Source organism: Vulpes vulpes, chromosome 11 (genome assembly GCF_048418805.1).
Source record: "Vulpes vulpes isolate BD-2025 chromosome 11, VulVul3, whole genome shotgun sequence".
Classification (NCBI taxonomy): domain Eukaryota; kingdom Metazoa; phylum Chordata; class Mammalia; order Carnivora; family Canidae; genus Vulpes; species Vulpes vulpes.
The window spans coordinates 60,833,946-60,859,564 of NC_132790.1; positions in this window are offsets into that span (position 1 = coordinate 60,833,946).

A 25,619-nucleotide genomic window follows, 5' to 3' on the forward strand; every position below is an offset into this window, starting at 1 on the left:
TATATTTCTGAAATGCATCTGGTGTGTGTGTGTGTGTGTGTGTGTGTGTGTGTATAACAAAGGATTATCACAATGTGTAGAAGATTCATACAAATCAATATATTGTTACATTTAAGAAAAATGGGAAGTGGATATAATGGGAAGTCCAAAGAAACATGAAAGATTAATAAAAATTGGGAATCTCAACTTCACCAGTTCACTGTGTGAGCTCCAAATCCACTCTGCTCTGCTGGTGACTCTGGGGCTGAGATTCCATGAACTGCCTTGCTCTGCTAGCTGGCTCCTTGTTAGGTTCTCCCAGAAGCACTGAAAGAAGGAGTAGTCAGGGAGAAGGGAGCTTCCCTTCCTTCTATTCTATATCTCTTGTTTCTCCCAAAGTCACCTCAGGAATAGCATAGCTGGTTCTGGTTCCTATTCCCAGATACTTTCCTCCCTGAGACAAGCTCATTGCATTCTTAATTTTTTTAAAAAAGATTTTATTTATTTGAGAGAGAGAGAGAAGCAGGCTCCCCGCTGAGCAGGGAGTCCAATGCAAGGCTCCACCTCTGGACCTGGGACCATGACATGAGCCAAAGGCAGATGCTTAACCGACTGAGCCATCCAGGTGCCCCTCATTGCATACCTTTGAGGTGCCCCTGGCATCCAGGTAAGGGTTTCTTCTCTGTGCTTGTAGTCCAGCTCTTGGACACACCTTCTCCAAACTCCTGAGATGTCCATACCACCCAGGCAATGAGCTCTGTTCTGTAGTCTATGCCCTGTCCATGTGACCTCCTCACCCTTTGTTTTCCAAGCCTTGGGGGTGAACATGCTGCCAGCAGGTGCTACCTTTGTCTTACCTCTGACTTTTCCAGGCTTCCGACAGGTTTACCCAATTACCTATATCATATTCTCTGTTAAGATAATGAGCATCATTTCTATTTTCTCAACTGGACAATGACTAATACAATAACTAACATATAAAAGGCAAAAACAAATCTGTATATCTATCTACCCACACTCTGATACCTATTTGGTTGACAAAAATGGATAAGGTCAATAAATATAATTTATTTATATTATATATTTATATTCATTGTTAGTGAAAATGTGGGCAAAAGGGGCTCAGGGATTGAGACCTGTGTTGGGCTCCCTGCAGGGACACTACTTCTCCCTCTGCCTGTGTCTCTATCTCTCTCTATCTCTCATGAATGGATAAATAAAATCTTAAAAAAATGAAAATGTGAGAGAAAGAAGATTGAAGAAAAAATATGTATCTTAAAATAGGACACCTTTTCAGTTAAAATTGAAGAGTACATTGTAGATATACAATGCTTTGGGCACAGAACTATGAGACCTTAGCAGCCAAGCTGAGGCAAAGGACCTGTCAATGGGATAGTCCTGAGGGTTGACACTGTGGCTCTTTCTTTGATCTTAATGGACCAGAAATCAATCCTTTAAAGACATCCCTCAGTCACAGAAGACCTTAGACGATCCTGATCCATTTAACATTGGGGAGTTTCACAATTCACTGTCTCTGGGATGGTCTCCTGGTTTGGCTCAGGAGTGAGGGACCCTTTAACCTTGACTATTTCCATAAAATCTTCAACCCCTTAAGGGATTCCTAAATTAATTTCCAGTATCCTTTTCTTAAGATGGAAACTTATCTTAGAGAAGATGCTCTTTTTCTCTGGTGAGCTTCTTCCATCCGGATCTTCTCCCTCAGGACCTTCTCTTCCCTCAGGGGCATTGCTATTCTGTGGCAGGAGTATCAGGAAACAACCTAACCTCATCTACTGGTTTTAGCACAGAAAGTCTAGTGTCCCTGGGAGCCCCTCCCTCCTAGGCAAGCTGTGAAGGTTTGGTCACCCTGTCCCTTGGCTCATTTCCTGCCATTACCCCACCTATGTTGGTTTTGGGCTACATCCACAACTTCACTGTGCCACATTGCTTCCATGATGCTGGGTATGAGGGACTGAAAGGTAGGTCTGTTTGCCATCTTCCAGTCTGAGGGCTCTGTGTAAGCCCATGGTCACTATCAGAGGGATGGATCTCAAGGTCCTCTGGACTTCCATACTCACAGATGCTGAGACAGAGACAGGGGTTGTTTGACCTTGTTTCCCTGGACTGCCTGGGAACCTAGGCTGTGGAGTCCTACACTGGAACATGGGCGCCCAAGGAGGGAAAACTAAATAGAAGAGGCCAGGATTGGACATCTCTCAATTTGAATACTTTAATGGATTCAAGGACCTTGAGAGGAGAGTCTGGCCTCTGCCACAAACAAAACTGTAAAATATGACCATCTAAGACCCTATTGACTTCTGAATGAGGAAGATAATTTTTTTTAAAGATTTTATTTCTTAGAGAGAGAGCACAAGTAGGGAGAGTGGTAGGCAGAGGGAGAAGGAGAAGCAGGTTCCCCACTGAGCAGAGAACCTGATGCAGGACTTGATTTGAGGACCCCAGGATCATGACCTGAGCCAAAGGCAGATACTTACCTGACTGAGCCAGTGAGGCTCCCCAGGAAGATAGTCTTTAAGAGGTATTTAGGTGTGTTCCTAACCCACAAAATGCACCCAATTTCTGGTTTCTAAGCCATATGGAACTTCCCAAAAGGGGCAATGTAGAGTACGCAGCCATCCAAGGACCACTCACAACTGACTTAGCAAGGACCCTGACTAGTCTACTTCAGCTTCTTGCCCAGTATGTCTTTGGAGCATTTTCCAGTTTTTTGATTTCCCTTGGAACCTTTAATAAGCCATTTCCTGATGGATTCACAAAGTGGCTCTCAGCTTCCTCCTCAGCCAGCCGCTGACCTCTTTCTGGGAAGAGTTTCCTCAGGTTCCTCCCGAGCTGGGTGGGCCCTCCACACAGCAGCTTTCTGGGACTTCCATCTGCTGGTCCTGCCACTCGGGGCCTTGTTGCTTTGGCCTTTACACTCATGGCATGGTGTGAGTCCATGGTTTGCCCTTTGGTTGAGAAATCCTGGTTATTTTCTCTGAGGCTACATCCATGCCAGAGACTTGTACTTTGAGGGCTAAGACCCACTGGAATCAGATGAGCCTCTTGAATTAGAGTGCTCCTGTTGCCCTTGGATCTCATTGCTGACAGGAGATCTTTCAGAAAATATAGAGTCTGGCCACATGTCTGAGCACCCAAGAACCTAAGACTTCCCAAGATCTTTGGGAAAAGGAGAGTGAACCTACAAACTTCCAGCTACTTCTGCAACCAGTGTCACTTCAGGTATTAAATTACATTCAGGGTGAGGGGCTGTATCTCATTTTGGGTTCCAAGGAAAGATATGTCTCAGGCCCTAATCTAGGTTGGAGAAGATCATAGGGTACAGGAAAGAAGGGAAAGACATGATCAACTTTTTCTGAAGAGAAATCAGATCCTATGCCACCTCAGTCATTGTGGCCAGGCTCCAGGCTGACCCATTATCATCCCGTGTGCCCCCAAAGGACTATGTTGGTACTGAAAGACTTGAGCAAGAGACTGGGGCAGTCTAACCGCTTTTTCTGGGCAAGTTGTGAATGTAGCATAGATAATACACCATTCTACACTGAATCAACAGGGCTGTGTTATTCCCATGCTTTTTACTTTTAAAGCAGATAGCAATATTTTCTATTTTTCTAACACTGAAACACTAAAGAGAAGGTGGTTTCACTTACTACTCAATTAATGATCATATCTTCAACTGGTATATTGGTTGGTAGCCCTCAGCTGAAGATAGCACCAAGTCTCGGACCCACACTTGCTGGGTACTCCACGGGATAGGATCCTGCTCCCCAAGGAAGCTGAGGGCTCTGTCAAGGACAAGGCTCTCCAAAGCTCATTGCTGCTCTCTAGGTAAGGCCTGACACAGAAAAGAGGCTCATCTTGGGAAGGACTGACACACAAACATTCTTCAGGTATCTCCTGAACTCCATTAATAACCCAGTTGGTGACCACTGAATCCCTGTGTTCAGGATGATATATTTTTTAAAGAATTATTTATTTTAGAGAGAGTAGGGAGAGGGGCAGAGGGAGGAGGAGAAAAGCAGACTCCACTCTGAGCATGGAGTCTGACCTGGGGCTTGATATCATGACTCTGAGATCATAACCTGAGCTGAAATCGAGAGTTGAACACTTGACTCAGCCACTCAGATGCCCTGGGATGATATTCTTTTCTTTCCAGAGGTTTCCTGTCCCAGGTGTGTCTCTCTGAGTCAATAAATTGATTTAGAAAAGTGGGAGGAGGAACAGGAAAACAAAATGTCAAGCTTCAGCTGGGGCTCCCCTTACCTGGCTGATGTTTTCTTTATTCTGAAGGCAGGTAGCAATCTTTCCCTGTAGGAGGAAGGATGAAGAGGAAGGAGCCCAACCACACTCATGTCTCCCTCAGTCTCCTCAGAAAGGAGATGTGCCTCCAACATCTGAGGTCTGAAGCTCCCTGCTACCTCAGCCAATGGGCCTTGAGGTGTGTGCTGTGTTCCAGAGAATTCTGAGCCTGCATCATAGAGCAGTGAAGCAGTCACAAAGGATTCCTGGGGGTGGGGGAGAAGAATAAAGAGCCCTACCCCTGCCATCCAGCCTAAGAGGTCCCATTGCCCTCCTGGGTGTCTGGATACTACCTCCTTCCTTGCTTCCTACTGTCAGGCCTGTCCTAGCTTCATATCCCATCTATATCTTAGTGCATTTTCTATTTATTCTATCTCTAATCCAGAAATTACCTGGGTACCAGTACCTAGTATTTCCCTTGCACATTTGGCTTAGACCCAGCAATTCCATAGACTTTGAAAGTCTGGAGTTCTCCTAGGAATTTTGCTACTTCCCGAGCACTAATTAAAAGAAGACACCTTTTTGGAGGTGTAACACAGGTAGAGTGCACATATCTTCCACACACAGCTCGATAAGTTTTTATATATATAGAACATACCTGTGAAACTATCGCCCGGATCAGGAATCAGCATATTCCCTGCACCCAGATGCTTCCCTGGTCACTATTCCCACCACAAGAGTCACACTGTGGCATCTTTGGAGGGCAGGGATTATTACTGGGGACACTTTGAAGCTGTTATATGTAGTAACTCACTGACTCCCCACCATGACAACTGAGATGATTCTATTAATGACCCATTTATGGGAGAGGACACTGGGGACCATGCAGGATGAGCTACTTGCCCAGATCCCACTGCGGGTGATTAGCAGAGCCAAGATTCAGCACAGCTGTCTGGCTCCTGAGCCACACTCCTGAACCACTAAGCTGTGTTGCCAAAATGCCATGGTGGCTGGGAGAAACAATGTGAGTCAAATAAAACCAGATTCTGGAAGAATAGCCACTCACCTCCCCATGGCTCTTTGCCTGTAGCTTCCATGTGCCCTTTTATTTAATCTCCCTACCTGCTGCTCAGATCCTGGTGAGGGGTGTGAGGCTCAGGAGCAGGGAAGGGGCTGGCCCAAAGGCCATAGCTGAAAGGGCAGAGTCAGGTTTGAGCCCAGGCAGAATAAAGGACTAATCTTGTTCCTTCATTTTTCATGGGGAAATCAAGGCCAAGGGGAGTTAAATGGGGTTCATTGACCCTCATTCCAGTGGGTTTTGCTCATGGTTGGGGCTAATTTTCTGTAGTCAGAGCCCATGTCTGGACTGAATGATCAGGGGCCACTTGACTCTTTCTTCAGACTCTTTGGTGGAACCTGGGACCTTGGCTGCACTTGTGCTGGTGACAGGGGGTCACCAGGGACCTATGGACCCAGGCAGGTGCTGTAGGACGAGGAAAGGACAATAAGGAGATGCATGAGCTACAGGGTGAGCAGTGCAGAGAACTCTCTGCATTGAGAGCCCACTAGGGGATGACTTATAGGCCCCTGACCTGCAGAGAGAACCCATAACATCCTTGACCAATGGACAAATGGTGTTCACTTTGTCCTGAGGCCTGGGGGTTGCCATGGGCACTCCTGAGTTTGAATCCCACCTGGTTGTGCACCCTGGATGGGCTACTTTAGCAATCAGTTCTGATTTCAGTCGTTGTAATCAGGGTTGACACTGATCACAAAAAAACCACTGGGTAGATTTGGTAGAATAATGTATTATTAGTAGATCATTAGTAGAGTAATATATTATTTATCTTATATGGACACAAGGACATTCTTGTATCTTTTCCCTATGATCTCTTTCGGCTCAACCCTATTTACCTTGATACAGATCTAATAAACGTTGATGTGACATTACTCCCTTGTAAAGGAGAATAAAATAAAAAAATAATCTTTAAAAAACCCTATTAGTGCTGGGTGTTTTCAAGGATCTCACAGGACTGCAGGCAGGAGTAGATTAGATGGAGTCATGGGGAGACTTGGATCTTGGAGACTTGGGATAACCTAGGGTCTTGTCTTGTAGGTAGTGCAGAAATAGGGGTGCTTCCTACCCTCCACTAAGGGAGCTTGCTACATTCCTTGAGTAGCCTCTGAAGAACACTCCCCCAAAGTGTTCCCACACGGTCAGGGTGTCCCCCAGCCTTTTACTAAGACAGCCATCTCCATGAAGCTCCTTGGAGGTCCAGGAGCTTTTTTCCCCTGGCCCCCTGCCTGCTTGTCCACATTCTCAGGCATGTGACAAACATATCCAGACCTGACACCACTCCTGTCACCTGAAACCCTCCTCCTTCCTGTTCTCTGAGGGCCCAGAGCCTGCCCTCCAGTGCTATGCCCACCAGCATGCAGCTGATAGCCATGCAAGCTCTTCACATTTAAGTGAAAGGGAAATACAATAAAAAGGTTAGGGCCATAGCCTTGTTCCCTCCTCTCCCATCTTCTGACATTGCCTCTATCACTTGCCTTTTTCCTCCACGTTCCCTTCATGCTGGCTCTTCTTCTGGGCATGAGCCATGCCATGCACATTGTCCTCTCAGGGTCTGGCACTTCCTCTTCATCTCCCTGAGATACTCTTGCCTAAGTTGTCACTTGGCTGTCTTCTTGTCACTTAAGTTCCAGTGGAGTCATCCCTTTGTCAGAGGCCTCCCCACACCCGGGGGATGCAACCCTCCCAGTGCCCTCCATCCAGCCCAGTTCTGTCCTCTGCTGTATTCCCTGACACCTGCTGTCAACTTATTTCTTCCCACATTTAATGCCTCTGGCTCCTCACCAAAATGTCAGCTCTTTGAAGGCAGGGACACTTAACTCCTTCCTCTTATCACCAATGTCTACTACGTGGGACAGCATTTGGGTCAGAGTGATCATTCCATGTAATGCTTGCTGATTGTCTCCTAAACTTTCTAAAGTTTCTAGACTTCAGTCATTTGGGCTTCATCCTCACGAGGCTTGCCTGTTTGTATAAGAGGACTTAATATTTTTCTTTAAATTGACCTGCATTCTAATCTTATCCCACACAAATTAAGTTATGGAATTTTTAAAAAGATTTTATTTATTTATTCATGATAGACATAGAGGGAGAGAGAGAGAGGCAGAGACACAGGCAGAGGGAGAAAAGGCTCCATGCCGGGAGCCGATGTGAAACTCAATCCCGAGACTCCAGGATCCCACGCTGGGCCAAAGGCAGGCGCTAAACTGCTGAGCCACCCAGGGATCCCCAAATTATGGAATTTATATGCTGATTTTTTGAAACATGCATTAAAATAAATTCATGATTATTTTACACTTTTTAATCCATGATTATTGAAAATTGTGGTGCTCCTTTCAAGGGTACACATGCTTTTGGAAATATTGCTGCACCTCAGCCCACCCTTGGCTATTCCTCACAACCCCTCCCAGCCTTGTTTCTGTTCCCTACTCCTCTCCCGTCCCAGAGCTGGAGTTCAAGTTCATCATTGGGAGCTGCAGCCTTGGGGCATTTGAGAGTTTGAATAGCTTGGCTCTTCCCTGACAGATATGTGACCTGCTAGCTCTCTATGTGACTATCTGACTCTCCCAAAAGGCTCGGCCAATGTGCACAGTCCAGAGTAGTTCAGTGACAGCACTGACCATCCCAGAGACCTGCTGATTGGGCCAGAACTTTGGTGATCACAATTAATTTTCTTTTAAATTTGGCAGTGGCTTCAGATCTTCCTCCACCAACTGTGGCAGAAACACGAGTTCTGGCCAAACCAATTTCTCAGACACTACTTTCAGCTTTAGCTGAGTAAGATAAAGGGAAGGAGGACGTGAAAAAAACCTCCAAACTCAGGTGCTCTGCATCCAACTTCAGGTCTACTGGAAAATCCAGTGGGCTCTGCTAGGCCAGCTTGGAATGGTCTGTGTGTGCTATAGGCTGTTCTGCATCCCCAGCAGTGGGAAGACTCGATAAACAGGAACTGTCATGATCTGACACGTGTTATTTTTCCTTTCCTATCATCTCTTTGCGTGGTTTTTTATCTCCTTTTTCTGAATATAAAACATGGTTTCATCACTCAAGAGGCATTCTCTTTGAGTCTGTTTCTTTTCCTTTCCTTCCTCTGGGCCCTCCCTCCCTTCTTTCTTTCCTTCCCCAAGACCATCGCCCAATGTACTCTTTCTGTTCCTCTTAAGATACAACTTGTTGGGGACATTAGCAAGCCCCTGCCTTGTTTCCCATGGTTGCATCACCTGCCAACTTTCATTTCCTCTGCCACCATGCCGTCCCTTCCTCCCTCTGAGACGTCTGGACCTCCATTATCCTTTCCCATCATGTTGGGCAGATCAATGGTAAACATCCTTCAAGCCTCATCTTACATGTCACTTCTTTCTGAAGCCTTCCTGTCACAAGTTAGAGTAAATGCCCCTCCTATCTATCCTATAGTGTCTTGTACCCCGTCTATCAAAATCACAGCATTGCATGAGACAGTTTGTACAAAGAGTGGCTTCCCCGGTGGTGGTAGGGGGCCTCATCTCCTTATTGTCACCACTAGCCCACCCTCTAAATAGTCATCTAGCCCAAACCCCTCTGGACTGTTAGCTTTATTAGGGAAAAGCCCTGTTCCTGCTCATCACCAGGTCCCTGGCACTTAGCAGAGGGCTGTAGCAAATACTTGATAAATATTCATTGAATCAGTGACTGTATGAGTTGGTTTTCTAGGATAATTGACACTGGCTGGAGTTTTAGGACTCTACTGAGTAATAGATAACAAAAGAAAAGAGTGAATATACCAGATACCACAGTATAGCTGACAAAGTTTAAGTAGAAACGGGTCCTAATATAACCAGCGCGTTGTCAAATCAGGCTCTGGGTCAGTGTTATTCCCTCCTTCAGTAAAATATACTGGAGTGGGACAATGAGGAAGAGAGAGAGAGAGAGAGAGAGAGAGAGAGAGAGAGAAGGGGAGGAGGGAGAGAGGGAGAGGGGAGCACGGAGCACAAGGAGGGAGTAAAGAGAGAGGGGGAGAGAGATTTTCATGCTGCTGCCCACCTGGGTTTTACCTCTCAGTTCCACTTACTATCATCAGATGATTGAAAAGGAAACAGTATGATAGTTTTAGACTCCTTCTTTCATAGTATCTGTCCCAAAGAAGGACTTTTTACTTTCAGAGAAAGCAGGTCCAATGGTGGAAATATTGTAAAGGAAATATATAATATAATTTTTTAAAAGGAATTTTGAAAATGGCATCATAAAACCAGGATTTCTTCCTCTTTTCCTTTACAATCTGAAAGTTTAGAAAATCTAAAGAAATAAAAAATTGCATATTATCATTTAAGTGATGTTCAGAGAAAAATTATCTTCTTAAACATCAATATCAATAAAAAAGAATTAGAACAAAATAATTAAGGATCTAACTTGGTTTGAAAAAAATAACAAAAAAAAGGAAGAAAAGTAGAAGGAAGGAAGAAAGAAGAGGAGAAATTATGAATTACAAAGCAGAAAGCTAAAAGATGAATTAAATATATCTAGGTTCTGATTCTTTGACAAAACTGATGAGAAATATAATGCATTAGTTATCTTAATCTAGAAAAAAGGAGAGATAATGCAAAAATACACAAATAAATTTGTTTAAAAATTAAAGGAGGGGCACCTGGGTGGCTCAATTGGTTAAGACTCAGACTCTTGGTTTCAGCTCAGGTCGTGATCTCAGGGTCCTGAGATCAAGCCCTGTGTCAGGCTTCCAGCTCAGTGGGAGGTCTACTTGGGGGTTCTCTCTCTTCCTGTGCACTGTCCACCTCCTGCTCTCTCTCTCTCACTCTCAAATAAATAAATAAATAAATCTAAAAAAATTTTAAAGAAAAAACAAAAGTTATAGAGGAAATTAATGAGTCACAAGATGCTGCTTTGTTCAACAGTTTGTAAATATATCTGAACACTTACATACAAGGTATAACATTCTAGTATCCATTACCAAAATTGAATTGGGAAGATAAAAAATCTTAATAAACCATGCACTGTGAAAGAAATGGAGAAAGCTGTCAAAGAGTAGACCAGGTCCAGATGGTTTCAAGAGCAATTCTCCCAAATCTTTCAGGAATAAATCATTCTAGTGCATTAAACTGTTTTAAGGCATAGAAAAAAAGAGAAAAGCTTTCAAATTTTTTCGTGAAGCAAGCATAATATTAATGTGAGTCTCCATAAAACTGTGCAAAAAAGAAAATCACCATTCAATCTCACTTATACTGATGCAAAAAATCCTAAATCCAAGAGCATTTTGGTAGAAAGATATACCATAAGCAGTGGAGTCTGGTCCAAGAACATGGATGACTTAATAATAGGAATGGCTTAATAGAAAGATTTAATACTAGAAAATATTTGTTGGTTTTTTTAATCAAAGAAGTTGCATGAAAAAAATCAGAACTTCATTAAATGCATTTTAGTGTTTAATATTTTTGATTTAGATATGTGACATCATAATAGTTTCAATGCTTAGAGCTTCTTGAAAATCTTGACCAGGTCTTCATTCAGTGAGAAGTTGGGTAGCTTTGCAGACTGGTGCTGTTGCATGGGGCTCCTGGGTCTGCTGGCTGACTGAGTTTAGAGGACAAGTGAGCCTAGGCACTGAGTGTGTAAGGGAAAGAAAGGCCCTCAAGTGTGCACCTAGAGGCCCTGTCACCCCCTACGCCTCCCCACCCCCATAAGGGATAGCCAGAACATTCACCTTCCCAGCACTCAGAGGAGTTCAGATGCTCATGGAGCTCAGTGAAAAATGTGCCTTAACTCCCGGGGGAGATCCTAGAGGGACTAGTACTTCTGCAATAGCAAAGGTGGCCACTCATTTCTAAGGCATTTAAAATGGTAGTATTTTTAGATGGAGTTGAAAAGTGATGTTGACCTTGAGGTGGAGGAGAAAAGGTTATCATCATATTGGGGATGAATATCAGTGAATCTCAGCAGCCACTGTGGCTCAATGATGGCCTAGAGCCAAATCAATTAGATGGTTGCACCCATTTTGAACATTTCCCCCTGACATTCATACTTGTGTATGTGATAGATATGAGTGTATATTGACAGAGAGACAGAGAGGAAGACAGTGGAGAGGGAGTGAGAGGAGGAGACTTGTTTTATTTTTCAGATAAGATCAATGATTCAGGATCAATGCTTTCTCCAGTCAACCTGCTGATCACCTGGTTCTGGTTTGCAGAGCAATAGCTGCTTCTCAACTAAGGCGACTACCCTTGCACTGGGTGGCATTTGCTAAATCCTCCCTCACAAAAGGGCTGACCAGAGAGAATGCAAGCCAACTTACAACATTTGGGGGGATGGGTATGTACTGCATCATATCCCCTTGGACAACTAGGCTTGTCCTCAATTCGATTGTTGGCATATCCACCCATCTGCTAGTGCTGTGAGGATAGTGTCCACTCCAGTTTCTACCTACAAGCACCCGATGCATTAATAGAGAAATGTAGCCAGTAAGGTCCTGGAGAACCATAGTCTTCTGGAAAGTCTCTTCTATTAAGGCAGCTGTGTGGAAGTCCAGCCCTGAGACACAGCACTGAAAGCCCGCAGAAGGAGAGGGGAGCATGGCACTTACTAGTTCCATCCTCCCCGCTGCAGCCTGGAATCTGCATCACCCCTTCTCCAAGGGCTAGTAGTCAGCTTCTCTTTAATTTCTTCTGGGGATGAAGTTTACCTCTGCAAAAACACACCCCCTCTATTTTAAATTTTTTTCAATATAAGAGAGTCTCTTTCAATGAAACATCACCTACTCTATCATTTTAAAAACCTGTCAACTTTATAATTTAAAAAAGACATCTGCCATTGTTTTGTTTTCAATTTCCCTGAAATACAGGTGTCATGTCTTTTATCGTGTGCTCATAATTGTAATTTATATTAATTCTTTTGTGATTTATTTAAAGATATTTATTTATTTATTTATTTATTTATTTATTTATTTATTTAAGGGAGGAGCAGAGGGAGAGGGACAAGCAGACTCCATACTGAACATTATGCAAGGGCCAGTCTCAAGACCCTGACATCATGACCGGAGCTCAAACCAAGAGTCTGATGCCCAACCAAGGGCACCCAGGTGCCCCTCATTCTTTTGTGATTTAATTTTACATTTTCTTGGCTCCCTTTTCCCCTGTAATTCATGTGACAATGTTTTTAAAATTAACTTATAATAACTTTTTATGACTCAAAATAACCTTTACATTTTTCTTTTAAAGATTTAATTTATTTATACATGAGAGACAGACAGAGGGACAGAGACATAGGCAAAGGGAGAAGGAGGCTCCCTGTGGAAAGCCCGATGTGGAACTCAGTCCCAGAACACCCCCGGGATCATGTTCTGAGTCAAAGGCAGACGCTCAACCACTGAGCCACCCAGGTGCCCCAACCTTTATATTTTTCATATTTCTTTTCTAATTCACAATTTGTCTTTTTGTTATTATTGGTTTTAATAAATATTTGAAATTTTATATAATTATATCTTTCTATCTGAAATCTTTTGTGTTTATTCATAGAAGCCCCTTCTCCATTCTGAAAAATTTTAAATATCAGATATATTTTAATATATATTTTTACATTCTTTACAAAAATCTTTAGTATGTATTTAACTCGTCTAAATTTTTGTTCACTGTGAAGTCTGGACTAGAGCTGATTTTTATTTCCCTCCCAAAATTGGCACCTGGCTGGTTCAGTTGATGGAACATACCACTCTTGATCTCTGGGTTATGAGTTTGAGTCCCACACTGAGGGTAGAGACTACTTAAAATTGGCCATTTTCCCCAACGTCATTTGTTCAATAATCCATCTCTCCTTCTTGATTTACAAATCTTTATAATATGCAAAATTCCCAAGCACATTACACCCAGTTTTCTTGGAATAGTTTTTACCTTTATAAATATCTTCCTAGTATTGACACTATTAACTCTAAGAAACAGGGTTGCTGGAGGGGAGGTGGTGGGGGGAGGGGTAACTGCGTGATGGGCATTAAGGAGGGCGTGTGATGTAATGAGCACTGGGTGTTATATGTAACTGATGAATCACTGACCTCTACCTCTGAAGCTAATAATACACTATATGTTAATTGAATTTAAAACAATTTAAAAAATTAAATAATATTAAAAGTCAAGTTCTGTAGCACTAGCCCCATTTAAGTGCTCATTAGCTCCAAGGGGCTTCTGGCCATCATCCTGTGCATTGCAGTCTAGGTTCTTGCTCCAAGCATAGCCATCACTCAAACTGCAGAGTAGGCTACCTGGTATCTGCTGTTTTTCCTCTCTCCTCAGGAGCTCTGGACACCTCCCCCCACCTCTCTTTGACTCTGTGGTCCCTAATGGTTGTTCTGGGCAGGCTCCACTCCTTCCAGTTTCTCCCCAAGCTCTCCTGGATGCCCTCCAGATTACTCTCTTAGAATGTAAGGGGATGGATTAAAGGCTTTTGCAGGGCAGTGTGAAGGAGGCTTCCAATGCAAATCTACTTTTCCAAATTATCCTCTAATTGCTGGGAGCGGGTGGGAGCCAATCATAATGAATTCTGCTGCAGAGCTTTACTTAATCCTGGTATATAATATTCAAGGACTCAGCCTGGTGAGCACAAAACTTCCCTGTCCTTGGCCACAGCCCCTCCCTTACCCCTGCAAGCCAGGCCACAGTCAGCGCAGCTCCTGTTAGCAAATACTAAAGTAGCTGCCCAGTATGCAGAGTGGATGACATCAGACTCTGTCTCCTGACATCTGGAATCCCCATAATGCTCCTGCATGAGAGCTGTCATTATTCCTTTCAAATGGGCTCAGGGGGTCAGCCAGGATGAGGATGTGGGTCTCTCTCATCCCTAGCCATGAGCTTGGTAGACACTAGCCCTACCTCCCAGCTTTTCCCTGTCTAGAAGGTGAGGGAAAATATCTAAGTAGCAGAACAGTGTAAAAAGAGGCTGCCTCTGAGGGAGGTTCTCAGAGAGCTGAGCTCCATAGCTGAGTGTAGGGTGCTAAAAGCAGAGACATCTCTTCCTTTTCACAGGGGCTGTCATGCCAACTAAGACAGATTCAGGGTGAATCTGCTGGTGGAAATGACCCCCTGCAATGGTTTCTGTCCCCTACAATGGTTTGTTTTGTTGTGGATAGTATTCTTCTTCTTCTTTTATTTGAGATATAACAGAAAATGTATATCTTGATTAATTCTGACAGTTGCAAGCACCTAATGCAACTACCATGCCAATCAAGTTATGGAACATTTTCATTACCCCAGAAAATAACTTCAGCCCCCTTCTCAGACATGCCCCCTGCAGGGGTAACAATGATTCTAACCTCTTCACTACAGTTTAGTTTTGCTCTTTCTTGAACTTCACAAAAATAGAACCATATAAGATGGACTCTTATGTCTGATCTCTGCTTAACATGATGTCTATGAGTTTCTTCCATGTTGTTGTGTATTGGTAGTTTATTCATTTTCATTGCTGAGTGGTTCTTCATCAGAAGAAATGCCTCCATTTGTTTGTGTTTCATTCTCCTATTGATGGACATTTGGGTAATTTACAGGGTTCATCTATTATGACCAAAGCAACTATGTTTTTTTGGGGACACATGTAGTCATTTCCCCACGGTACATATCTAAGAGTAGAATTGCTGGCACATAGGTCAGATGTATGTTTAACTTTATTAGAAACCAGTTTCCCAAAGTAGCTGTAGTGTACCTACAGCAGCTTTTTACAAGTGTTCTGGTTCTTGACCAGGCAGCTGGCGGGCCAGCTGGCAACCAGATCATGGGAATCTGAAGGGGCTGTTTGTGTATCCTTCATTTGGATGAAGGTCAACAGAACCCAAGCTTGAAACAGTTTAAATCAAGAGGGGAGTCATTAGTTAATGGAGTCCAGCGTGTCTGGAGCCAAAGGCCCTCCATTATGTCTTTTTGGTCTCTCAGCTTCACTTCTCATGAGCTGCAGTTGACCTTCTCCCCAACCAGCCTTCTCCACATGGCTGAGGTATGGCTCCTCACAGCCTGGGTCCCTTCCTGACAGCTTGGCAAACATTTGGTATCTTCCAACCCAAAGATAAAAAATACTAAAAATTAAAACTACCTCAGCTGCCATTTTTAACTTTTCAGATTGGTAATAATCTTTAGAGTTTGATAGCACTCTCTGTTGACATGGCTATGGAGAAATGGTCAGTTTCATACATCGCAAACAAGAGTAAAAATTGATATAACTCCCATGGAAGAAAATTAGCCCACATATATCACAACTAGCAATCCCGCTTCTAGGCATTTGTCATCCATATATTCTCAGACATGCAAGGCAATACATATGCAAGATTTGTCATTGCTATATTGTGTGAAATAGCTAAGATAGGAAATAACCTAAATGTCCATCAAAAGGGCACTCATTAAACAAAGTATGGCACATATATTCAACAGAATACCCTGCAGTTGTACTATTAAAAAAATGTGGCTGAGGAAGCACTCTGCATATGAGTATGGAAAGATCTCCACCAAGTTACAGTTTGAAGAGAAATCCAGGAACAGAAAAATGCATTTTATGTCACCATTTGTGTAACAAAAGGGGGATGTGATAATAAAATGGTATTTGTTTGTATATGTGCCCTCCCAAAAGGCCATGGTTATGGAGGAGAACTGAAGAGAGGGAAGGGACAAGAATTTTTACTCTATACATTATACTTTTCTAGAATTTTTGATACTTGAACTATATAAAAGTGTTACCTAGTTATGACATTAAACACTCCGGTTGTTTTTTGAAAAATATTTTATTTAACCTAAAGAGAGAGAGAGAGAGAGAGAGAATGAGCAGGAGGGAGAGGCAGGGGGAAAGGGAGAAGCAGACTTCTGGCTGAACACGGAGCCCAAAATGGGGCTCTATTCCAGGATCGTGTGATCGTGACCTGAGCCAAAGGCAGACATTTAACCAATTGAGCCACCAGGTGCCCCAAACACTCTGATTTTTTAAGCTGAAAATTCTAGCACCTAGTGAAATAAGGCAGTAGCCGCTAGGGATCTGTGAAAAAGCTCCAAGGGGTACTGAACATGGGTTGTTTTAAGGGAATGATTTTCTTGATCCTTAATTTCCATACACACACTTTTATGGTTTCCTTTGCATGAGAATAGCTCTGAAATGACCAAATGTGTTCTCAATTTTTTTAATTTGTTTTACAAAATGAAAAAGTTTTACTTTATTATTAAGGAAAGGCAAAAATGCATTGCCCTCACCCCAAGTGACTATGGTACATTGCCACAGGGTATGAAATCCTCAGGAAGAGTGGGGTATGATAGGAAAGGATTCCTTTATTGCTAAATCAAGTTTCTATTACCTCCTGGACTCTCATATTTTCCCATCTTATACATTTTATGTTGAGGGGAGAGATGGTCTAAGAAACAGTGTTTTGACCATGTTAGGATGCTTTGAAAATAGACATATGGTAGCCTGAGTGGTGGGAGTCAAGATCATTTCCCTTCTTGAAGGTGAGGACAATGACAGTGAAGCAGAGACCATCAGAAACACTGAATGCTAAAGAAAAAAAACTTGGTTTTTAAGAATATATTTAACTATAAGCAATACTTTCCAACTACACTAAGTACTAATCCCAGGTCAAGTCTTCAGCTGAAAGGAAGAGCACAATAGCACAGCCCAAGCATGTAGCTTAGTGACACTGATTCATTTAAATGTAGCCTGAAAGCCTTGCAAGACATTCACAATTCTCAAGATATGTCAAATAAAACCCACAGATAAAATTTTTAGCTGATTTGTTTTGGATTTTGGATGCAGTGTATCCTATTCAGTAGGGCAATTTAAAGCCCTTTTTTATGAAATCATATCATGAAATAATCCAATGATAGCTAATGCTTATTTTATTTTACCATATAAGATATTTGATCTTTATACCTTCTTTTAAAAGAGTAATATTATTCTAGTTTCTGGGATGATTAATTTTCAGCTGAATACACCTTTCTCTTTCATTAAATGCATATGACAAGTTAGATCCTATTTTATCTCATTAGGAGATGCATTTCCAATTGTATTTAACTTTTTATGTTTAATAATGATCAAAATTAATAATTTTTTGTAGTTTTGATCAGTTGTGTGACAATTCAGTCCAGAACCATTTTTTTAAACATTAAGAGCTTTAAGGTCATAGGAATAAAATATTTTAATGTATTAAAAAATATATGTTCAATGTACTTTTAATGTGTGATAGGGTAATCAATAAAAGATTTTCAGTTTTAAAGTATGCTAAATTATGTTAAAGGTGTGTGAAGTAAGTAGGAAAGAAATGTGAATTCAAGGAGAAAACTGAAAGATATAAAATTTCTCAACAGTGAAGAAGAGCTTATTCATATATTTTAGATTGATGATGTGAGTATGAAATTATTATGAGTTCCGGATCCCTTTAATATTTTAAAAGACTGATAGTTTTATGTTTAAATCTCAATATTTGCAGTACAAAGAAACTTATATCAAAATTCTTACATGTGAACTTAAAAATATGCAATGGGACACATTATTTTTCAAAATCGTTTTTGATATGTGCATGTAAGTGAAAATGTGGGGACCACTGAGCTAAGGAAAGGCCATGGTTACAAAGATAGAAGGTGCTGTTTCTCCTCCTGATCCCACGCTCTCCACCTCCCAGTCCATGCCCAATTGGACCAGGGAACTCTGTGCCTGAGCAGCCTTCAGACAGCCTTGCCCCGAGAATTTTCTCTTTAGCCACTGTCCATTAAAAATAAAAATAGGGCAGCTCAGATGGCTCAGCGGTTTAGCGCTGCCTTCAGCTCAGAGTGTGATCCTGGAGACCTAGGATCGAGTCCAATGTCAGGCTCCCTGCATGGAACCTGCTTCTCCCTCTGCCTGTGTCTCTGCCTCTCTCTCTCTCTCTCTCTCTCTCTCTCTCTCTGTCTCTTATGGATAAATAAATAAGCTCTTAAAAAAAATAACAACATATCATTTAGCTCTTGCTATAATTATATTGCATTAAAAAAACAACAACAACCAGAAACACCATAGTGGCATTCAACAATAAATATTTATCTCAGGTCATGAATCTCTGGATTGGCTAGCCAGTTCTGCTAATCTTGGCCCAAGGTCTGTTGGGACCATCTGGGCTCACTCATGCATCTGTAGTCACTGGGATGGCTTATTTTTCCTCCATGTGAAATCTTATCCTCTAGGAGGCTGGTTTGGGTTTGTTTTCATGGCCGATGGGCAGGGTTCTAAGAGGGAGAGAAAATATGCCAGGCCATCTGAAGGCCTCACTCAGCACCGGCACACCATCCTTTCCAATGTATCTTATTGGCCAAAGTGAGTTACCAGCTGGTTCAGATTCCAAAGGTGGGAAAGTAGTTTCTAGCTCTTGATATGAGGAGTTGCAGTGTCACATTACAAAGAGTAAGGACATGAGAAGAGGTATTGGAGCCATTTTTGCAATGAATCTCTCACAAATAAAAACAGCTATTACAACTTAGGTCCTTGAAATGGGCCAGATGCTGAGACTCGATGTTTCAAATGGGCGAATGCATTTATTCCCCCAAAAGCATGGAGAATCTACCCATAAGTCTCCTGGTATTTTTTTTTTCTGCTCTTCTCATAGATATCTTGAAAATCTTTTCTCTTAAAATACTTTTCCCTAAAAAATACTTTTCCCCGTAATGAGGCAGAGACGAAGACCTAAGGAAGATATAGGCCACAGTGACCAACGGAAAAGTTAGGTTACCTCCTGCAGAGCAAGATTTTCTGCTCTCACAAACCACATAAGGCTGGGGCTAGTGGACAGAGAAGGAGAAGGCAGACTGTGGAGGAAGGTATGAACTGTGAATACTCAGAGTAAGGGGAGAAGATCCTCTTGTCTTTAGGATGAGGAATGGGATGGGAAGGAGCTATGCCCACTTCTCTGGAAGTATGGACCTCCACTAATCTGTAGCTGGGACACAATCTGCCAGAACCCTCTGAAACTCATCTCAACTATGGTGTGGAGTTTGAACTATTTTCATGGAATGCACAGTAAAGATAAATCTTATTCCTTGGTCAAGGTAGAAAGAATGGAACCAGATGGTAAGGACCTTATGAGCCAGGGCAATATGGACAGATTGACCTTGCGTGGGTCCTCTTATTTGAGGACTTATGATGGGTCCGGTACCATACAAAGTGCTTTACCTGGACAGCTTCATTCTGCCTCATTTCAGCTTACAATCCAGGACAGGGGTAATTTATGTTGTAGTAGGCCAGTGGTCCCAGCCTTCCCTATGAGCTTTCTCCTTGACATTCTGAAAGAGGGACGAGGAGGGAAAGGAGGACTGGGCAGAGAAAAGGCCTCTTCCTTAGCAACAGACAAAAATCTTTTCCTTGATTCTGATTGGTTTATCCTAGATACTGTGCCCATGGTTTGTCCAATAATTGCCGAGTGACAATTAACTTAGGCCTGGGCTGCTGAATCAATCTTGGCAAGGGAAATCGGTTATTATTGGCTGAGACTAATCCTAGTCTACCTCTGGAGTGTGTGTCAAATTTGCAAACCACTTTGGCACTACTCAATAGTGGGAAGAGTGCAGTGGAATTTGGGAGGTCATCCACTATGCCCACTGCGTGTGTGCTATTATCACTCTCACATTGTAGAGGAAGCTGAAGCTTAGGGAAGAGAAGGGTAGTGTAAAAAAAACGGTCTGCAGCCAGCAGACAAGGGGGTTCAAGCCCCAGCCCTTCTGATGCTGATGGGGAGCCTGGGCATCTCACTTCACAACCCTAGTCTTCCGTCCTTCCTCTGTCTTCAGGTGGTTTATCTTTATGGTTTTTTTTCCTGGTGTTTATGATCTGGATTGAGACTCTATGACCTGTTCAAGCTCACAAGACCAGTAAGCAGAAGTGCCCTGAACCAGAATTTGGTCAAATGGCCATACTGTCTCAAGGAGGCTGGGAAATGTAGCCTCCAGCTACATGGCTAAAATTTGGGGGTGATTTTGTTCTAAAAGAAAGAGTGGATGTTGAGACACAATACTCTGACACAGTTTTTCTTTGAATAACATAAACCATCATAGCAGATCTGAATTGTTAAAATGTTAACACATTTTATTTACTTATTCAGAGATTTCTCACAAATGCAATTAATAATTTTTATTCCCAGACACAACGTGTAGAGGAACAATATTTTGAAATTTTAATTGAAGCATCTTCTTTCCTGCTAATTTATTTTAATCTACAGCCCTTCCTCTGCTAAAATTAGACTGTGAGGCTGAGCCTTATCTCCTCAGGAGCGGACTGAAATGTGGAGATAGAAATGAGCCAGTCTTCAGCTTTGGATTTTGAAACAGACTTTTGAAGCTCATGGCAGAGGCAATAACTTTGAGAGATAAGACTTTTTAAATTCTAGACTGCTTGAATACCAGAAGCCCAAAGTTTATTCCCTAAACAATAGTTTCTGAAGGAGTGAATGATGATGGAAGAGCTTGTTTTCCTACCCAGAAGGAAATAAGATCTGTAGGAGGGATGAAGAGGGGAGAGTCAAAGAGCTGGAGAAAGGCTGGGCTGGGATCTGAGCAGGGCTCTCCACCCTTTCCCACATCCCCCGTCTGGGGAGGACTCTGGGCTGCCAGGGTTATCAGACAGGGTAGTGGAGCCTGATCACCCAGCTGGCACCCCAATTTCATCATCACTGCCTTGTGATTTGGGCAATTTACTTCTGTGCCTGCACTTCCTTTCCTGGAAGGTAGAGATAACAATATCTACTTTATGGTGTTATTGTTAGGATTCAACTAGTAAGAATGTACAAAATACTTAGAACAGAGCCTGGTACATAATAAGTGCCCAGTAAATCTTTTATTCTTATTAACATCTGAGAGGAGAGGGATCTGTACAGAGTTTCACTTTGTCTCCACTTCTTAAAATCTCTAATTACAGCATTTCTTCCACATTTTTTTCAGTTACATATGATTCAGATGTTTTGCACTTGACAGTTTAAATTATTAAGTAAGTACTACAACTAATGTATAACATTCTTCAACTACACAAATTACATTAGGTAGTGAGGATGCAGAAATTCTTACACACTCTGAGAGCACTGCATGAAATTCGAACTCTGTAAATCATGTTGAGTCATACACCTTGTGAAATTGTAGACTTAATTTCCGAAAGGTTAAGTAAGGAACCATTCAGAGATGTATCTGATTCACAGTGTACCAGTCACCTGCCATTAACATTTCCAAGTTGACAGGCATGGTGTCCACCCATCCATGGATACCAGCAGGTCCATTGGTTTGAGAGACTACAAAGAAATTAGACCCCAATGAAATTTGATAGAAACACATTTTGGGGGAAGATTTTCACAAGCACAGAACTAATCTGGACGGTTTGGAAAGGATTGGCTTCATGGCTTCATGCTGCCTTGAAGTTGCAGTCGTGGTTGAGTCCAGGTCCACTTGACTAGGAGTAAGGGATGTGGTTTCTGGGACAATCCCACGGTCTTGCATGGAGTGGCTAAGCCTTTCTTAGTAGTATTCCTTTCCCCTGTGCTCCCTGCACTCATGTGCACACACAAACACACAACCCACACTCCAGCAGGAAGCAGGTTTTCCCCCTAATCTCCTGCTCTGGTTGCCATAGCAACCCTTGTAGCCACATTCTTAGCTGAACGAGTTTTACCAGAGGAGACACCAGAATATTTTCCTGCACTGTTCTCACTGGAGGAACAGAGGCAGGATTGGGTGAAGATGGCTCAAAGAGTGGCCTGCAGCCAGGTGAGAAAAGGCCCCTCAAAGACATCAGATCAACTCCAGGTGGAGCCTCAGGCAGGGGAGAAAGCCTGCCCTTGTATTTGGAGTGGCTCACCAGGCAAAGGTTGGAATGTACAGGGAACCCCCTCTGTGGACCCAGCAGGATGCAGGGCTCCAGGAGGCAAGGATGGCTCTGTGTAGAACCTCAACTGCTGGTACTCAAGTGCCAACCTGCCCACGTGTACTCTCTCTCCACATTATGGCTGGCAGGGCTTGAGCTGGACACAAAACCTCCATCTCCAACTTCTTGAAAAATCCAAACTAAAATATTCTCTAATAAAATTTTTGGTAAAAAAAAAAAATTCATGGTAAAAAAAATAGACCAATGTTTTTTTTACTATCATTGCTTCTCCAGGCCTACTTGCTGCTTGCTGCAGCAGCTACTGACTTAACCCAACAGGTAGCTCAGTTCCCACCACATTCCTTCCATGAGCGGGACCCTGAGTATGGTGGAGACTGGGTACAGGGTGTAGAACAAGGTGAAGAAGGTAAAGGAATTCACCTAAGAGGGCATGCTTCCTATGGCCTCCTGATGCCAGCACAAGGGCTGGAAATCTCCTTAAGGCCTGTTTAGGGACAGATAGCCAACATCCTCTAACAAGCTACAAGGTTGCATGGTAATCAAGCTTCAGGAAGTCCTTTTCTTCAAGAGCATCACACTGGAAACTGGTGATATGTTCGCAAGGACAGGGAAGACCTTCCCGTGTCTGGAGATCTTTAATGATGGAGAAACTATACAATACTTGAACTGAAACTCTAGTGACCTCTGAGGAAATTTTATAGCTTTTATTAGAAAACTAAAAATGATTTACAGTAAGTGAATTAAAATTTCGACTCAAACGGCTGGAAAAAATAGCAAGATTAACCCAAAGATCTTAAGAAAGAAGATTCAAATCTTAGCTCTGCTATTTATATTGGCAAAGAGTTTGGGACAGGTTAATTCACCTCTTTATACCTCAGTTTCCTCAGTTGTAAAATGGGTATAGATAATAAAAGCATTTACCATCGCACAGTAACTGTAAGGATCAAATAAAATACCAAATGCAAAAGCGCTTTGTGAATGATGTAACATATTATTAGAGAGAATTTTCATGGACATGGAAAGGTACAGCATGTATATACAGTCTTATTTTTGTAAAAAAATGAAACAGATACAATACATAGAAAAATCTGTCCAGATAGCTACAAATATATTTAAATCCACATCGATGGCAGTATTTCTCAACTTTTCAAAATAACCTTCCTCCAGAGTCTTTTTAAACCTTTTTAACCTTTTTAAACCTTCCCCCCAAATTTTGTTCCCCAACGCGATTTAATACTCCAGATATACTGTCTATCTATCTATTTGTGTATTGTATGACTGTTTGTACATTATAAAAGAATAAGCTTTTCTCTTTTTGAGACCAGTTTTTGTCCTCTTAGGGGCCATATCATGCCCATTGAGAATGGATGGTTTATGGACAGTAGAAAAATGCAGATTTTTCTTTGTGTTTCATATTTTCCTTTACTTTCCCTTTTATTTCTTTCTGTTCTCTTTCTCCTCCTTCCTTTACTTCTCCCAATTAACATGTATTTCTTCTGTAATTTATTTAAAAAAAAGTATTTATTTATACATGGGAGAGATAGAGAGAGAGAGGTAGAGATATAGGCAGAGGGAGAAGCAGGCTCCCTGCGGGGAGCCCCATGAGGGATTCCATCCCAGGACCCCGGGATCACAACCTGAGCCAAAGGCAGAGAGGCTCAACCACCTCCTTGTGTAATTTAAAATATCATAGTGATTTTTAAAAAATCAAGATGGGTAATAAGTGTTTTGGACGCTTCCAGACCCCTTTCTTATGTGTTAAAAGTTAATACAGGTTAAAAGCTCAGAGCATCCTGGAATCAAACTGCTTGCATTGGAATCATGGCAGCATCTCACATTTGTGTGACCTGGAGCGTGTTGCTTACCTTCTCAGAGCTTCAGCTTACTCATTTTCAAAACAGCAATACCTGCAGTGTATCCACTTAAAAGTGGTTGATAGTAAATTGTCATTCATGCCAACTTGGTGGGTGCTAACATATTTCCACCCCAGGAAATGAGTGTAGCTGGGGTCTCCCTGGATGAAATGCCTTAACCCGTGGAAGCTACTCCAAGGGAGAGAATTTTCCACACTACAGCAAAAAGGAGGCTTGTCTTGCTTGTCCCTTGGGCCTCAAATTGGGAGGGCGTTTATTTGCCTACACTTTTCCATCCTTCCTCAGCCTTAATTAAAAACCTAATTTATCTATTACCATAACAATGAGTGAAACAACAACTGATTTGTTTCGCCAAATTAATTCTCCTTTTGGGAACCTGGGAGAGCATTATTTATCAGAGCAGCAGACAGAGATTTAAAAATGGAAACATCTTTCCAATAAGAAGCGAAGCTCAGAAAATGATGGGGCTAATATTTCAATGTTTAAAGGCATCTTGGAGATTTGTTCGCTGCGGTGTCCCCAGCATCCAGGACAATGCTGATATACAGAAGACACTCAGTAATTACTTGCTGAATGGGTAAGTGGCATTAGTATCACTATGATCTCACTCTTCAAGAGTTTTAGCTGTTAGTTGCACAAAGTATTTACAAGCAGGTGCAGGAATTTAATTTGTTTTGACGTTCCATTGGATATTTTGTGTATTTCCACCTGTTGGCAATTAAGGAAGAACAGGTTTACCTTTTCATGCACAGTCAAAATGAACAAATTCCACTAACATCATTCTATTTATCAGTGATGAAATGTTTCCAGAGAATGAGAAACACAAATATTTCCAGCGTAGGCTCCAAAGTTGTGTTTTTTAAAGAAATATGATGGTGTCATGGGCTATGACAGCACCTTAGGGGTTAACCTGTATGAGATGGTGAACTCACTATTTTACATGCTAAGGTAAATATTTTGAGAGTCTAGAGGACTCCATCATACCTTCTTTTTCTAATTTCTTTTTTTAAGAATCAAAAAAATTTTTTTTAAAAAAGAAAATTTAACCTCAAATTGTAACCAGAGGGGAAAGGGCTGGAGATATCTTTTCTAAGATATTTTTATTGTATTACAATCTCATCTTCATTTCTCATTTTGCATATCTTAAGGTTTATTCTGAAGAATCACTAAAGGGAAATGAAATGCCATTATGTACTACCAATAATGAAAAATTTAGGACATGGGAACTAGCACCTACTCACTTTCTATTATTAGCCAAAACCCGCAGAGCAGAAGGAAACAGGGATGGGGATGGGGGTGGGGGAGAGCCACAAGGCCTTCTTTACTCTGTGTCATCTCTGATGGGTAAGGCTCAGTAATTCTTACATTTTTGTGACTAGATTTTTTGGAGCTGAAAATTGCTGCCACCAGCTATGTTTGGGCCTTTGCTTCAGGCACTCTAGGGTGTGATTTAGGAACTATTTCCAATCCTAATGGGAAAATTTAGTATCCAGTCCCCAAAACCATGTGGTCTGCAGCTCTGTGTTGAAGAATTATAGACTTTCAGAGCCAGGAAGTAAACAAAACCCAAACAAAAAACATTCAGAGATACTGTAGTCCAGCGGCAT